At 52.4% G+C, this 17391-nt stretch overlaps 1 protein-coding gene across 6 annotated transcripts in view; it reads right to left on the bottom strand.

Annotated features, from left to right (window-relative positions):
- The window catches only part of DLGAP2 (DLG associated protein 2), a 923452-nt gene that overhangs the window by 284684 nt on the left and 621377 nt on the right, over positions 1 to 17391 (bottom strand). The window lies entirely within an intron of this gene.

Below are 17391 nucleotides of genomic sequence, written 5' to 3'. Positions count from 1 at the left end.
GCAGGAGCACAGTGAGTCCTCTCAGAAGAAACATGCGGGTTAGATCTCGGGCAACTGTCAGACTCAGTGGCTGCTAAGAGGGACCAAGCCTGAGGGTTTCAGCAGCCATGGGACCTGGGGGAGGCTGTATCTGCACAGGGATGCCTGAACTCCATCCACAGATGTGGGGCTGCCTCCCCCAGACAGACCAGGCCAGCGCAGCTTGGCTGTGCGGACGCAGGCTCCAGGCCTCCCCTTGGGTGCACTTCCATGCCTATGCCGGGGTTCTGCAGGGAGCTCGAGTCTTACATCACAAAGATGAGAACGATTAAGAAGCTGTGCTGGACCAAGACTACCAGAACCTGCAATATTATGTTGTCTTGGAAGGAGGCAGGAGGGAGCTGGGCTCATATCCGCCGACCCCCACGCTGGCAGGGCCCTCCCTGCAGGCCCTTGGTGGGGCACATGGCTTCTGACAGGCTGGGGCGAGCCTCTGCTCCCAGCTTCACCTTTCCTGGGATATAATGACCTGTGCATTCCCCAGCCCCCTCATGGCCAGCTCCAACCGCCTCTGCTGCCCTAACGCTACAACTGCATGCCACTGACCTGGAGGGGCCAGGCAGGGACAGGTGCGGTGGGGCTGGGCCCAAGGACTTCCTCTCGCTGGGATGCATGTGCCTGCCTGGAAGCTCTGTGCAGCAGCAGCAGCGGCCTCGCCCTATTCTAATTTATGCAGTCAGGGACCCGGCACAGCAGCTGACATTGCCATGGCTGGAGGAGGTGGCCCCTGGATGCACTATGTTAATTACACGGTGTGATTAGAAATCGGTTCCCATCCTTCAGAACTGTGTCTGCAGAAGGGGCCACGACCAGCCCTTTGATTTGGGCCTCACTCTGAGGCCATTTCCTAGTCTTGTGCATTTCGCTTTCACGGCCAAATATGCCAGTAGCAGCAAGAAGAACCCCATCTGCCAGCCACAGGTCTCACGTGGGCTCCCTCTGAGTGATGGGTCTCGGCAGCCTTGGCAGCGGTGTGTCCCTGCCGTCCGGCTACCCTCCTCAGCGGGAGGAGAGCAACTGCTGAACAGGAGCGTCTTCCTGTGAACTGCCTCATTGTACCAGCAAGGCTTCCAGCGCCGTGGGAGCTCTGAGTTCTAAAGCACAGGTCGGCGGCTTCCAGGCTGATTCACTCACACCAGCAGGCGGGTACAGAGGCTTCATGGCGGGGTGCTTTTCAAGGAAGCTCCTCTCTCTGCAGGCCACCATGGCCAGTGCACTTTAGAGGGCTGGCAGTGCACAGGAGCTGGCTGACGGAGTGAGAGGAAAAGCTACAGAGACCTGGTCTGTCTCCCAGGAGGCTGCTCGCGGCTACGAGACGGCACGGTCTGGGCCCATCACCCACAGCTGGGCTTCAAGGACTCTCTGAGTTTACTGCCTCATTTAGATTCCTTTCATGGCTGATGTCTGTCTTATTTGAAAAACATCGAGCCCAAATGTAGGAGGTCAGGGCTCAGTTCTGATACGGTGGAGAGGTGAGGTTAGGAATCTAATTTCCTAGAGATGAAAGGCATCTCAGCGGCATTCTCCCCAGTGACCACCTGCTGTCAGTGAGGACAGCGCCCCACTGTCACAGTGGGCTTGATATCACTCCCATTAAAAAGGCAAATCAGCGAAGACAGAGTGCCAGGCTGTGTGGCACCGGCATCCCACACATGGCAAATCAGCGAAGACAGAGTGCCAGGCTGTGTGGCACTGGCATCCCACACATGGCAAATCAGCGAAGACAGAGTGCCAGTCTGTGTGGCACTGGCGTCCCACTCATGGCTGGTTTCCTAAGTGGACACTGCCTGGACAGACTGGAACTCAGCTGTAATGTCAGGTACCCCGGTGCCCTGCCAGGATTCCCACCTTCGGACTTCACTTCCACTTTAGGCATTTTGATAATGCAAAGTAAAACTAACAAAGTCAAAAAGGATGAATAATTAGAATCAGAACGACTCACAGATGAATTCGGAGCTCACATCTTTAGCTCCTAGATTGATACAAATACTCTGTGCTATGTAGTTACATCACAGGAAGAATTTTTAATTTTCAGAGAATCATAAAGCACAGCCCAAACAGATCCACCTGAATGCCCTTTGTTAAGTAAATTGGAGTGAATAGAAGCCTCAGAACTCCTGCTGCTTTCAGAATGAGTCTGGTATCTGGTAACCTTTGCTGCAATTATCCTACAGAGAAGGCAAAATAGGCTTTGCTCCAAGAACAAAAGTTGATCTTGTAATAAGGTCAACCTTGCTGCCTCCCTGCTGAGGTCACTGGACCCACACCAAATGTGTGTGTTTGGGGGGCTGCGTGGGACCACCCTGGGACAGAGAGGAGGCCCCACCTCTACCACACAGCCCTCTGCAAACCTAACCTAACCACCACACAGCCCCCTGCAAACCCCCACTGCACAGCCTCCTGCAAACCTAACCTAACCTAACCACCACACAGCCTTCTGCAAACCAAACCTAACCCCCACACATCCCTCTGCAAACCTAACCACCACACAGCCTCCTGCAAACCTAACCTAACCTAACCTAACCACCACACATCCCTCTGCAAACCAAACCTAACCCCCACACATCCCTCTGCAAACCTAACCCCCACACAGCCTTCTGCAAACCAAGCTAACCTGCAAACGCTCCACCCCTCATCTTAACCCTAACCTAACCTCCACCACACTCACACAGTCTCCTGCAAACCTAACCTAACCTCCACCTCACAGCCTCCTGCAAATGCTCCAAACCTAACCTCTACCACACAGCCTTCTGCAAATGCCCCACCCCTCAGCTTAAACCTCGGGTTGCATTGTGTGATCTATTGGGTTACAATAAAGAGGAATTACGGACTATTATATTGGGATGACTTTCCTGAAACAACGACCGTTACACTCATTCCATGTGAACTTCACGTGCTGTGGAAAGCATTCTCTGCATGTCTGAGACACACATATGACCGCCTAGCCTGCAGCAGGGTGGATTCCATGCACTGAACCAGAGTGTCCTTGCAGGCTGCGTCTGTGTGTGAGTAGAAGACACGGAAAAGGGCATGCATGTTCCTGAGCTGGAGGGGTCACAAAGTCATACTCATTAAGCTCCTAGTTTGTGGACACCCAATGGATGTCGAAGGACATCCCTGACTATTGAGACTGGAGCCCCTTCTACAAGAGGAAGTGAGGTTTGGGTAGAGAAAGCACCACGGTGACCTTCTCCCTGGTGAAATGATCTCACTAAATGCTGAAAAAAACCACTTCTTGGTGAAGGGAACAATCTCCCATGGCCCTCCGTGGGCAGACATGTCCACAGAAACACAAACCTGACCCCGGATTTGGGTGTCTGCAGACGCATCTCTGTGTCCAGCCCTCGATGGCGGGTGCCCACCCTTGTCAGGCAGAAGGCCTAGGAGACACGAGGGCACAGGCTCTGCATCTAGCACTGCCCAACCTGCAGCCACAGTCCAGGCACAGTGCCTTCAGGAGGGCTGGCCCACCAGCTGTTGCCCACTGCCCACAGCTCCCCACATGCAGACACCTCTCCAGGCACAGAGAGCTCCCTAAAGACACTCCCCGCCCCACGAGCAGACACCTCCCCAGGAACGGAGCGCTCTTGGTAATTACTCTCATGAACGAAGTCTCAGTGCTCCAGAAGAAACAACAGGAAGAACGTGGGATTTGTTCTTAAAGGACAGCAAACTATGAATGAAACTATCATCTTGCCCACGCTGCCATGTAGGTGAGCACACAATCCCGACACCCTCTGGTGATATGTTTAATAACACTCAAGTGTATCCCATACGGATCTTTAAACTGAACTTGTATGATTTCACACTGGAGAATAAAATGCAGCTTAAGGAATTCTGGCATTGAAATGAATTTTGATTTGGTTGTATCTAACTCCATGTTCACATGGGAAAATATCCTGCCTCTACTGCAGTACAATAAATACGAATTTTATGATAAAACATCGGAAATATATCACAACTTTCTCTCTCTGATCTTCCTCTAACCCACATGATCCATGTCCATGTACTGAAAAGTGTTGTGATAACGGGCTTTGAATCACTAGCCAGGTTACTCTGGAGAGCGGCTGAAAGCCTCTGCGCCTCCTTCACAAACTGCTCCTGGCATCTAGCGGGCAGCAGCCAGGGATGCTCCTAAAATCCTGCAATTCACAGGTCAGTGCCTACACAGAGGATTATGTAGCCTGTATGTCAGGAGAGCTGAGGCTGAGAAGTCCTGCTGTGGAGGGGACCCAGTGACATCCGCCTTCCCCACACCAGGAGTGGGAGGAGCAAGGGCAGGACAGTGTCAGCTTGGTTTGCCTGCAGAGCTGGCCCTCAATAAGTGTTGGTAGCACATTCACCAGTGTTCTAGCATTGGCACCATGGTGACTAGCATCCTAGTGTTGGTGCCATGGCGCCATGGTGACCAGTGTCCTAGCATTGGCATCTTGGTGACCAGTGCCCTTCTGTTGGTGCCATGGTGACCAGTGTTCTAGTGTTGGTGCCATGGTGACCAGCATCCTAGTGTTGACAGCATGGTGATGAGTCTCATAGTGTTGGTGCCATGGTGACCAGTGTCCTAGCATTGGCATCTTGGTGACCAGTGTCCTAGTGTTGGCACCATAATGACCAGTGTCTTAGCATTGATGTCTTGGGGACCAGTGTCCTTGTGTTGGTGCCATGGTGACCAGTGTCCTGGCATTGGCATCTTGGTGACCAGCATCCTAGTGTTGGCACCATGGTGACCAGCGTCTTAGCATTGGTGTCTTGGTGACCAGTGTCCTTGTGTTGGTGCCATGGTGACCAGTGTCCTAGCATTGACATCTTGGTGACCAGTGCCCTTGTGTTGGCACCATGGTGACCAATGTCCTAGTGTTGGCGCCATGGTAACCAGTGTCCTAGTGTCGGTACCATGGTGACCAGCATCTTAGCATTGGTGTCTTGGTGACCAGTGTCCTTGTATTGGTGCCATGGTGACCAGTGTCCTAGTGTTGGTGCCATGGTGACCAGTGTCCTAGTGTTGGTGCCATGGTGACCAGTGTCCTAGTGTGGGTGCCATAATGATCAGTGTTCTAGTGTTGGTGCCATGGTGACCAGTGTTCTATTGTTGGTGCCATGGTGACCAGCATCCTAGTGTTTGTGCCATGGTGACCAGCGTCCTAGTGTTGGTGCCATGGTGACCAGCGTCCTAGTGTTGATAGCATGGTGACCAGCGTCCTAGTGTTGGTGCCATGGTGACCAGTGTCCTAGTGTTGGCAGCATGGTGATGAGCATCATAGTGTTGGCACCATGGTGACCAGTGTCCTAGTGTTGACAGCATGGTGATGAGTGTCCTAGTGTTGGTGCCATGGTGACCAGTGTCCTACTGTTGATAGCATGGTGACCAGCGTCCTAGTGTTGGTGCCATGGTGACCAGCGTCCTACTTGATAGCATGGTGACCAGCGTCCTAGTGTTGGTGCCATGGTGACCAGCGTCCTACTTGATAGCATGGTGACCAGCGTCCTAGTGTTGGTGCCATGGTGACCAGCGTCCTAGTGTTGGTGCCATGGTGGCCAGCGTCCTAGTGTTGGTGCCATGGTGACCAGCATCCTAGTGTTAGTGCCATGGTGACCAACATCTAGTGTTGGTGCCATGGTGGCTAGTGTTCTAGTGTTGGTGCCTTGGTGACCAGCACCTAGTGTTGGTTCCATGGTGACCAGTATCCTAGTGTTGGTGCCATGGTGACCAGTATCCTAGTGTTGGTCCCATGGTGACCAGTGTTCTAGTGTTGGTACCAGGGTGACCAGTATCCTAGTGTTGGTGACATGGTGACTAGTGTCCTAGTGTTGGTGCCATGGTGACCGGCGTCCTAGTGTTGGTGCCATGGTGACCAGTGTTCTAGTGTTGGCGTCATGGTGAGACCAGCGTCCAAGCTGGTCCCACTGCCTAGACTTTCTCCCTGGAAAACCCATCTACAGCATGAAAGCCTGTTCCCGTCATGAATCCTTAATGCCCTGAGCTGCCTGCCTACTTCTTAGAGCACTGGTTTTCAAAGAGTAGCCCTGGGACCAGCAGCCTCAGTTTCCCCTGGAAACTCTTGGTTGTGCCACCCCCAGCCCGGCCCAAGAACCACTGAATCAAAAGATCTGTGCTAGGGTGGGTCCAGAATTCTGCTTCCACAAGCCCTGCAGGTGACTAAGGCTCACTGAAGCTGAGCACCGCTGTTCACAAGAAAGCTCAAGCGTCAGGAAACAAGCTTCTTCTTCGCTGCCCTCATTCTAAAGTGAAAGCATAAAGAAAAGTGACAGCATCAAACGTACTTGTGTAAATCCTCTGTTCTGATACTCGACACATAGTATCTCAATAGAATTCAGACAGATGAACAGAGACACGGCCCAGACCTAGGTGCACACGTGACACGGGCACCACAGGGAGCCTGTTCCTCCAGAGTCTTGCTCTCTGGGAAGGAAGGAGGGTGGGAGGGGAAAGGATCTTAACAAATGCCAACTGCAATTAAGTGGCTTTTCCTAATTGGCAATTTATTTTTATTCATGATACAGTTTGAATAAAAATTGTAAAAAATGCCACCGCCCTGAAGGTTTTAGGAAATCAGCAGCTGTGAGCCCATAGAGGGCTGCTATGACAGTTTCCAGCTGCAGAAATGACGGGTGACAGTGGCACATGCCTGGGAGGGAGGAGGAGGCCTGCAGGTGAGGCCTAGGTCTCAGAGTTACCCCCGGTTACCCACCCCATCGCCTGGGCAGGTGCCTGCAAGTGAGAGTCCAGGTCCCAGAGCTGACCCTGGCCACCCACCCCATCACCTGGCAGGTGCCTGCAGGTGACAGTCCAAGCCGCAGAGCTGACCCTGGCCACCCACCCCATCACCTGGCAGGTGCCTGCAGGTGACAGTCCAGGCCGCAGAGCTGACCCTGGCCACCCACCCCATCACCTGGCAGGTGCCTGCAGGTGACAGTCCAGGCCCCAGAGCTGACCCTGGCCACCCACCCCATCACCTGGCAGGTGCCTGCAGGTGACAGTCCAGGCCCCAGAGCTGACCCTGGCCACCCACCCCATCACCTGGCAGGTGCCTGCAGGTGACAGTCCAGGCCGCAGAGCCGACTCTGGCCACCCACCCCATCACCTGGCAGGTGCCTGAGCAGTGTGAGCAGCAGTCCCTGCACCCACACAGACAGCAGGCTGCACCACTAGGTTGACCTGCAGCACTGAAATGCCAAGTCTTTGCTCGCAAGATACTTTCCTGCTCTCCCTGGCTCCCTTTTCAGAGAAAAGTGGCATATTGAAAAGAACATTGCTCTCTGCTGCTGAGCTGTGCAATGCTGGACTCTCTGGGGCTAAGCTTCCTCATCCTGAAATGCAGAACAGTCAAGCCCCCTTTCGAGGTTAGTGGACAATTTCATGATATGCTTAGAATATAGGGGAAATGCACAAATATTCGCTTCCCCTCTTAAGCGGTGATGGCATATGAGCTAAATGCCCGACCACAACTGTATCCTTCCAGCCCAGCCCTGAGATGTCCTGTTAGCAATGATTTATGCACCTCAAATTTCAACATCCAGTTTCATTACCATCAAATTTAAGAAAACATAAAAGATCTTTAAACTCCTTCTTTCCTAATCAAGTCACGGGAAGTGAGAGGATAATAGAGTTCTGCAGAAGAGATTTCCAATTACAGAAGCCACAAACCACCACTGAATATTAACCCTGCAGCGACCGGGCAGCAGATGCGCTGGGCAGAGCGCCAGCCTGAGTTACCCTGCCTTCCTGTCCATCTCCCACGCCTTGAGTCCAGGAACCGCACCTGACTTCCACCAAGCTGGCAACTGCTCTGAGCCTCTGCCCTGGTGAGAATGCCACCTGCATGGATACAGCACCAGCCAGCTCCAACTCAGGAAACGAGTGAGTATCTGCAGACAGAGCCCGAATGGAAGGCTTACGGCTAAGGGCAGCCTCAGTTTAGGACAACCCACTCCATGCCTGTCTGAAGACTGCTGACCAGGTGCTGGTGCCGTTACCGCGTACAGGAGGGAGGCAAAAGAAAGACGTGCCTTACTCCCTTCCCCGAGGAGCTTATACATGCAGCTGGGAGGCGAAAACCCCACACAGGATGGTTTATAAAAGCAAAGACTGCATCAGCCGAGGCTGCTTCCAATGACAATTACTGCGATCTTATGACACGAATGTATTAGAAGCAGCTGACACAGAAAACACTTACTTTCCAAGGTGTGAAGCACTGTTCTAGGCACTTAATGTGCAGATTAACTTCTTCAGTCCTCACAAGAGTCCCGTGTGGGAGTTACTCATCTTATGCTCGTTTTAATGATGAGGAAATGGAGGAATGGAAGATTTCAGGCACAAGCCCAAGGCCAAGCAGTGGTGATGGTCAGAGCCTGAGTGTTGATTCCAGCTCCTTCACACACCAGCAAAGCAGAGAAAGAGAAAGCTGGAGTGGGGGGGCTCGTCTGCTGAGGTCCCAGGAGCAGATGCCTTCAGGCGTCTTCTAACCCTCGTCAGGCGTGACCATTTATACTTATTACTTAGGTAGAGATGGTTTAAAGTTAATAGAAGATAAAGGAGCATGGAATTCCCCAACCTCTTTTACGTCTATGCTCCACCTCACTATTTTGAAAGCATGAATGGTGAGACACGTAGTGAAAAGTCCTGAAGGACAGAAAGATGGTGGGAGACGGTGCGACCCCACCTGCCTGAAGAGGGCAAGGGTTTGGCTGGGATGAATCGCACCATGTGACCTGGCTGCTGACCTTCGGGGGACCACTGAGAACCCATCAGAGCCTGGCACCACTGGACGTCTGACCTTCGGGGAACCACTGAGAACCCATCAGAGCCTGGCACCGCTGGACATCTGACCTTCGGGGAACCACTGAGAACCCATCAGAGCCTGGCACCGCTGGACGTCTGACCTTCGGGGAACCACTGAGAACCCATCAGAGCCTGGCACTGCTGGACGTCTGACCTTCGGGGAACCACTGAGAACCCATCAGAGCCTGGCACCGCTGGACGTCTGACCTTCGGGGAACCACTGAGAACCCATCAGAGCCTGGCACCGCTGGACGTCTGACCTTCGGGGAACCACTGAGAACCCATCAGAGCCTGGCACCGCTGGACGTCTGACCTTCGGGGAACCACTGAGAACCCATCAGAGCCTGGCACCGCTGGACGTCTGACCTTCGGGGAACCACTGAGAACCCATCAGAGCCTGGCACCGCTGGATGTACGCTGTCCACCTGCATCCCACGCCAGACACTGGGCGTCATGTGCACAGAGTTCAGGTGACACCTAGCATGTGTGGAGGACTGGCGTGTGGCACAGGAATGGGTCATCAACTGTGCGTGTGTTACAGGAAGAGGCCGTCGGAGCTGTCGGAGTCAATTTGACCTTTGCACTGGGAAAGCATCAGGAATAGATGAATCCAGGCTAAGTGAAATTTCACCTCCGTGCTGCAAAGCTGCCTTGGATTTCAAACCAGCATGGGCTGCTTTGGCTATATTTCTAGAGTCGCAAGAGAATGAATGATCAGATCACCAGCTAATGAGATGACTCTGCAGCATACCACGTGGTATGCCAAAAATAAAAATTAAAAATTGATATATGGCACTGAAAGGACAAAAAGACTCATAAACATCTTAGTCATCTTGAAAAATCTGCTTTATCCATTTTTAATTATTAACCCTCCCAAAATAGGCCCACGCTTAATAAACGGAGGTCAGCCTTGATGGTATATTCTCTAAATACTTACTGTGATCATCCTCACTGCATTTCTACCTTTCTCACAGAGTACAGCATAGGGGACAGCTTTGCCCACAGCTCCCTGTGTGGTCACAAAACTTACTCACATGCACACATACAAATACACACACGCACATGCCTATGCACATGCACAGACATAATACACATGCACATATACACACATGCACACACACAAATACACACACGCACATGCCTATGCACATGCACAGACATAATACACATGCACATATACACACATGCACACACACATATACACACACACACATGCCTATGCACATGCACAGACATAATACACATGCACATATACACACATGCACACACACAAATACACACACGCACATGCCTATGCACATGCACAGACATAATACACATGCACATATACACACATGCACACATACAAATACACGCACATGCCTATGCACATGCACAGACATAATACACATGCACATATACACACATGCACACACACAAATACACACACGCACATGCCTATGCACATGCACAGACATAATACACATGCACATATACACACATGCACACACACAAATACACACACGCACATGCCTATGCACATGCACAGACATAATACACATGCACATATACACACATGCACACACACAAATACACACACGCACATGCCTATGCACATGCACAGACATAATACACATGCACATATACACACATGCACACATACATATACACACACGCACATGCCTATGCACATGCACAGATATAATACACATGCACATATACATACATGCACACACAAATACACACACGCACATGCCTATGCACATGCACAGACATAATACACATGCACATATACACACATGCACACATACATATACACACGCACATGCCTATGCACATGCAGACATAATACACATGCACATATACACACATGCACACACACGTGCACACATGTTCACAATGCACACATATGTGCACACACATACACAGGCACACACACACATACATACAATCAGCACTCGGTGAAACAGTAACAGAGGAGGCCGATGTGATAGCTATGCACATTAAAATGTGAACGCAGAGTCAATACCGGAAATAAAAGCAAACATTGCTCATCTGGGGACTGAGGAGGGAGGTGGATTCTGAAGGCAGGGCCTGCGCTGGCTCCGTGCGAGGCACTAAAGATCATGCAGAACAACTCAGTTTCTTTGGGTATGTGACTTCTCTGCCCGCTCTTCCCTCTCTTACCAGTTTATATATGATTTATGTCTAGACATAGGTGAAATATCTTGCATTTGTGATAAAATCTTGATAGTTGAGCCAAATACACTGCCAATTCACAGCAGAGTGATTTTCTGAACTGCAGTGAAGAACATACCACAGCAGCAAATCATTTTTCATGAGACGCGCATTGAACACTCTGTTACAAGGCTGAGCGGTAGCACAGTTTCCAAGCATAGCAACCACAATTACCTTCCAAAACGCTTTTTCTTAACAACGTGTGAGCCACGCCTTTCCTGAGGATTTAGAATGGCAGGAGCAGCTCTGGAAGGGAGTCACAAGGATCCCGCTGTCCTCCACAGTGCCCTGCAGGGCATGCCTGGACTTCCGGGATTCTGGCTGCTCCACAGGCACGCGATGGGATCGGGAGTTATGAACGACACCCAGAAGTGTGTGCTGAGTTTTGTGTGCTTGTTGATCTGTGGACTTTCCCAGAGAGACAGGAACGAGTGTTCACCAGATTCTTAAAGGGTTTGAGATAAAAGGGAGAATCCAAAAGAATGGTCTTCAGGCATCAATCCTAGAGAAAGCTTTAGAGTTTCTGTGATCTGGGTTACATCACCTGTGGAGTCCCCCGCACAGTGACCAGGCCACAGCTGAAATCCTTGCATTTCAATTCAATAGTCATCCCCCCATTCCTAAGAGAAGCTATTTCTCGAAAGATGACCTGCAGTTCATAGATCACACTGGTGCCCGGGGTCTGTGGTCACGTGCGTGTGCGCTGGTCCCCGGGGTCTGTGGTCACGTGCGTGTGCGCTGGTTCCCGGGGTCTGTGGTCACGTGCGTGTGCGCTGGTGCCCGGGGTCTGTGGTCACGTGCGTGTGCACTGGTCCCCGGGGTCTGTGGTCACGTGCGTGTGTGCTGGGGGGTTGCCATGTAAATGTCAACACTGTGAATTACTTAGCATTTCTCACATCTCTCAGTAATTCAGACCCACAGACCCCCTTACTACGTTTCTCTTATTCTGAGCAAACATGCTGCAGGGACCTGAGGCAGAATGCCCAGCCTCCGGGACGATGCCTGCTCTCCACCCTCACAGGCGCAGGCTCCTCCTACTGCTCCCCAGCTCACCTCCTGTACTGCCAGCTTCTGTGTCCGAACCTGCATCTGCACCAAGCAAATTCTGCCACCACTCCAGGCCGCTAGGCCTCCTGCTCTGCTCCTGTGCCCCGCACTCTAATTGGCCCGGGGTGTCTCTGCCCCGTCCCTCCCCTCACACCTCTGCCTTGTCCCAGGACAGCCCCCGTTCATCCCTAAAGCTTCACCTTCGGACCACTGACTCTAGGAAGCCCTCCAAGGCTGCCCCTCCTTCAGATGGGGAGCTCTGTCCGTTCTCGCTGCCCTGCAGATGCAGTGGCTTGATTCTCTCACAACGTGCCCTTGCGGGACTGCAATTCCCTGTCGCTGGGTGTGCAGCCCTCCAGCCTAGGAATTCCACGAGAACAGGAGACATGTCTCATGCACCTGTATCGCCAGTCCTCGGCACTGGATGTGGTACGAATGGGTGATCAATGTTTATTTTATGAAGGAATAAACAACTGCGTGAATACTCACAGTACAGAAAGAGGCACATTAGCGTTCATTTTTAAAATGGGGTGGGGAGGAGAGAAACAAAGAGGAAAATGGGAAACCTTTCAACTTGTAAATATTCAATGACTCCTCAGCACCGGGTCTGGCTTTCGGGGGCACAGCGGCATGAGACAGACCCACCCCCGCCCGGCTGCATCTCAGGGGATGGCACCGCTGTGGCAGGAGCCAGGCTGCATGGGGCAGCAAGGGGAGGTTTCACCAGGATGATGGACAGCTGAGCAATTTCTCCATGAAGAGATGCAAAGCCATGGGCGTGTGGCTTCTGCCACCACCTGTTCTTCCTCCTGGGCAGACATTTATTCTGGGCAGTGAGAGAGGTGACGCTGTGCATTTACATCTGAGCTCCGGCCCCCAGGCCCTGGCATGTAGCGCGGCACAGCTCTCGTCCCACAGACGCCTTCCCACAGGCTTCCCTCCTCGTGAGTCTCAGAGCTCCCAGGAAAGTCAGTGGCATTGGCGTCAGTGGCTCAGTCTACTGGAACCTGAGATTGATTTGCTTGGCTGGGCATGCTGGGATACTTGGTTTTGGAGACAGGTCAACACCATCAATAGCAGTGTAGCAAGAACCATTTTATCCAGGCGAGCAAACTCCCCAGAGCCATCTCCATATTCTGCAGGACCCACTTTCCCGGGCCCTGGGAGGGCACCTGCTCAGTAACTGCACTTTCTTCTTGTCAGGAGTGAGCCCTGCAGGCTCCAGTAAGCTCTGTCTGCCCCTTCCAGCTCCACGTTCAGAGAGGAAGCTCTGTCTGCCCCTTCCAGCTCCACTGTCGAAGAGGAGAGCCGTGGAAAGGCAGGCATCCAGGTGTCTGCCTGCTCCCCTGTGCCTGTTTCCCAGCATCTGGGGACGGGGCACCTGCAGCGTCCATGCGGAGACCCCTGGCTCAGCACCTGAGCCACACATCCCCAGAATCAAGGCTGTGGGAGAGTGAGGGATCCTTAAGGAGTGTCTGCTGGACACAGGTGTGGACCAGGTAGAAGTGACCACACAGGTCCTAACATACCCCTCAACCTCCCCAAACTGCAGATGGCTTTGTTCTGACTGTAGGCCCCTGACCTCCCACTTCATAGAGCATTTACTTTAGAAAAATGTGTCCTTGTGGGATTTTTCTCTGGTCATCTCAGATGTAAATCTTCTGCTGGGCTCTAGCCAGCTGTACCTTCTCTCTGAGGGCCCAGGAGCCCTCAGAGAGGGCTGTGAGCACAGATGACAGCGGGGGCAGGTGGGCCCCTATGCCCAGTCTCCAGGGAGGGTCAGAGACTCGCTCCTTTTCCAAGTTGTAAAACTACCTCCTGCCATGAAGATAAGAGAGTCTGGTTTTCCTCTGGTAAAGGCCGATCTGCAAACGCAAACGCACACACCCCAGAGCCTCCTCCAGCTCTGAGAAGCCCCCTGCCCTTCGTTCAAGGGGAGCTCAGCACTGGCTGAGTTCAGGGCTGTCTCCCCAGCTGCGAGTCTTCAGCAGAGTCCTCTGTGCCAGTCGAGCTTTGCCCAGAGCAATTTTCACTTTGACACAATGCATCTGTGTAACTGACAGAACCACTGCAGAGGTGGCAGGCTGGCCCCTGCTGCCAAGGTGAGGAAATCAAGTTGAGGAACGCTGCCCGCCTGGCCCCAGTCCTGGGGGGGGGGATGTGTCTGCTTTGCCCGCGTGCCCTTCACATGACCAGTGCCCGCCTCTCATAGTGGCACCCCTTCACCAGAATCTGGGGTTCCTGAAGGTCGGGGTGGAGGAGGCCCCCAGGTCTGTGACTCCTATCCTACCCTGTGCAGATCATGACATGGGCAGCTGGGTATCCCCTTGATGGGGTGTGAGAAGACAGCCAGTTCTGAGTTCCCCTGGAAATGCTGAGGACCCCACAGCCCCTGTGGGGAAACGTGACCCAAGCCCATGTCAGAAAGGCTTTCTGCAGACAAGGCCAGGGCTGGGCAGTAGAGGAGAAGTGTGTGATGGACAGAGGAAAAGCACGTGGTGGACAGAGTGCTCGTGTGTGCCTTTGTGCCCTCCTGACCTGCGGCGTGGAGCTGGGAGAGGCAGCAGCAGGCATGGGGGAGCTTTGGGGATGCTGCCTGCCTGTCTGTACCTTCATGTGAATTTCTTCTTTCCCAGAAAGGAAGGTGGTGCCCGCAGCCTGGCAGCCAGCTCCACCTGCAGATGGGTGTGTGGCCCACATGGCATTTTCTTTTTATGAATTACTCGCCACTTTCTAAAAATGAGATTTCAGACAGAAACCAGATTTTTGGCTTATCTTTAAAGCTTAGAGGATCTGGTGGTGAGGGCCTGTGTCTGGCGGCCCTGGTCATGGGGCTGAGCTGTGGCTGACCCCCTGAGGTTGCCACCCCTAAATGAGGAATGCCAACATGACCGACAGATGGAAAAGATGAGAAGAGAAGGGAAAAGACAAGGACCCTAGCCATTAACTTTGAAACGTACAACAAAATTAACCAGGAGAAGCCCAGAAATCCAGGCGGTCGTGCCTCTTAACTTGAAATGCAGAGTATCAAAGAAGCAAAGAAATGGGCGCTGTCACTTGAAAGTAAGGTCGTAGCTCTCGAATTAAAAACCAAATGGTTAGAAAATAGATTAGGTTATTCTGGGGCTCAGCACCGCCCGCCGCTGTGAAACGCTTTCAGAGAAAGCAAGGACAGCGCCTGCATTAAGGAGAGAGACAGCCCCACGCCAGAGCTTTCTGCGGTGACTGTGGGCGTGAGAGAGATGAGGGATAGCCACAGTCTGTGTGGACACCACGGCTTAAGGGGATCAGAGAGTGAAGGGGGACATGAGGACACTGATGGGGTGCCCTTGTCTGAGGCTGCACACCCGTCGCATGGTCCTTACCCATCCTCACAAGGATGCAGTGACAGCGGGGCTGCTGTCTGCGTGGACATGGGAAGACAAAGCTCAGGAAGTGGCCGCCTGCTTGGGGTCCTGCGCTCTGAGTGGCAGGACCTGGGTCCAAACCCAGGTCACATCCCTAAGACCCAGGATTCAAGCCGTTTACCTGCCTGGCCCTGTGCATTTACATGTGAGCTCTCGTCCCCCAGGGCCCTGGCATGCGACGTGGTGAAGCTCTCATGCCCCACAACCTTCCCATAGGCTTCCCCTCCTCGGGGCGTCAAGATGCAGTGCGCGCACTTTCTCTTAGAACTTTACTCAGGGAGGTGGATTCGGGGAGGATCTTCTCCTCCACCAGACTTTTTGTGCAAGTTGCCGACTAACTCTCAGCCTGCTTCCTTAGAGCTCAGCTACCGTGTGAGGTCGTGCACAACAAGCCTGACATCAATTTATTAAAAGGAGAAAGCTAATTATCAGGCCCAGGTGGGCTTCCAGGCTCTGTTTAAACTACACAGTGAGTTAAGAATATACCAAGCTCAGTAACGAACATCATTTACCTAAAACAATTATGACCAAGAAGAAGCTGAAGAAATGTTTACACAATTCTCTGCACCAGACAGGTACCTACAGAGCCGTGTGTTACATTAATTCTGAAGATGACAAGGGGAAAAAAGCTATAGAGATAAGAGTAATTTTTAAAGGCGACACACAGATTTCCATTTGTTTTTATTTTTACAAAGCACTTTGTAAAATAAAAAAAAAAAGATAAATCTTTCTGTAATCCCAGCGTTTTGGGAGGCTGAGCCAGGTGGATCACCTGAGGTCAGGGGTTCACAACCATCCTGACCAACATGGTGAAACCCCCTCCCTAATACAAAACACAAAAATTAGCCGGGCATTGTGGTGGGCACCTGTAATCCCAGCTATTCGGGAGGCAGATGCAGGAGAGTCGCTAGAACCTGGGAGGCAGAGGTTGCAGTGAGCCGAGATTGTACCACTATACTCCAGCCTGCACAACAGTGCAAGACTCTATCTCACAAAAAAAAAGAAAGATAAATCCATGTCCTATAAACAGAATCTGAACCAGAGACTTTGGATGGATGAAAGTCTACTCCAAAGTTTTGTGTTGGGGAGACTGGGTCCCTGAAATACTGACTGGAAGAGCAGGGTCTCCGCTGTCCTCAGAGAGTCACGCTGTACAGGGAGCACAGTCAGGGCTACACATTTGCAGTTGGTGGTTCGACCCCTGCAGATACTGCTGCGAATCCTGCGTGGTGAAGCCCCGAGGACCCAAGGACCATCTCAGCTTCTCTGCACCACCCCGTGAAAGGCCTCGATCTGGCCCCAGGGCACAGGCCACACAAAGCTTAAAAGAAAAGGATCACGGAAAAGTTTCCTTTCCCTTCCCAGGAAGAAATTTTAAGCCTGGCTATTTTTGTTTTGTAATCACCCACTTCCCTTTTAGACACTTGGCACTGTGCTTCTCAAACACACGTGGGTGATGAGAGGTGTGAAAACGTGTTCACATGTCCGGTGGGACCAGAGTTCCTGGGGCTCTGTTTGGACCTCACCCTTGAGTGGCAGACGGCCACGCCCGCCTCAGGGCTCTGCTTCCTTGTGCCTCTGCAAACTATGTCAGGCTAAACAAGAGTCAGGCCATCGTGACCAAACACGAGTTTGGAAGCTACCAGAAGAATGAGGCTGCAGGTCCCCACACCGGGGGCGGTGTGGTGTGTATTTCTCGGCCTCTGAGAGCTGCAGTTGCTTTCGGGGTGCGGGAGGTTTGCTCACACACCTGGCTGAAGTGACTCCCTGTGTGCTTTTCAGGGTGCTGGAATCGGCCTGCCAGCCCAGCTCACCCAGGACGGGGTAGCCGCGGTGCTGTGCTGCCTCTCCAGGGGATACAGCCAACCCTGAGCCACATCC

This window comes from Callithrix jacchus, chromosome 13 (genome assembly GCF_049354715.1).
Source record: "Callithrix jacchus isolate 240 chromosome 13, calJac240_pri, whole genome shotgun sequence".
NCBI classification, from domain to species: domain Eukaryota; kingdom Metazoa; phylum Chordata; class Mammalia; order Primates; family Cebidae; genus Callithrix; species Callithrix jacchus.
This window is presented reverse-complemented; position numbering and strand designations above follow the sequence as displayed.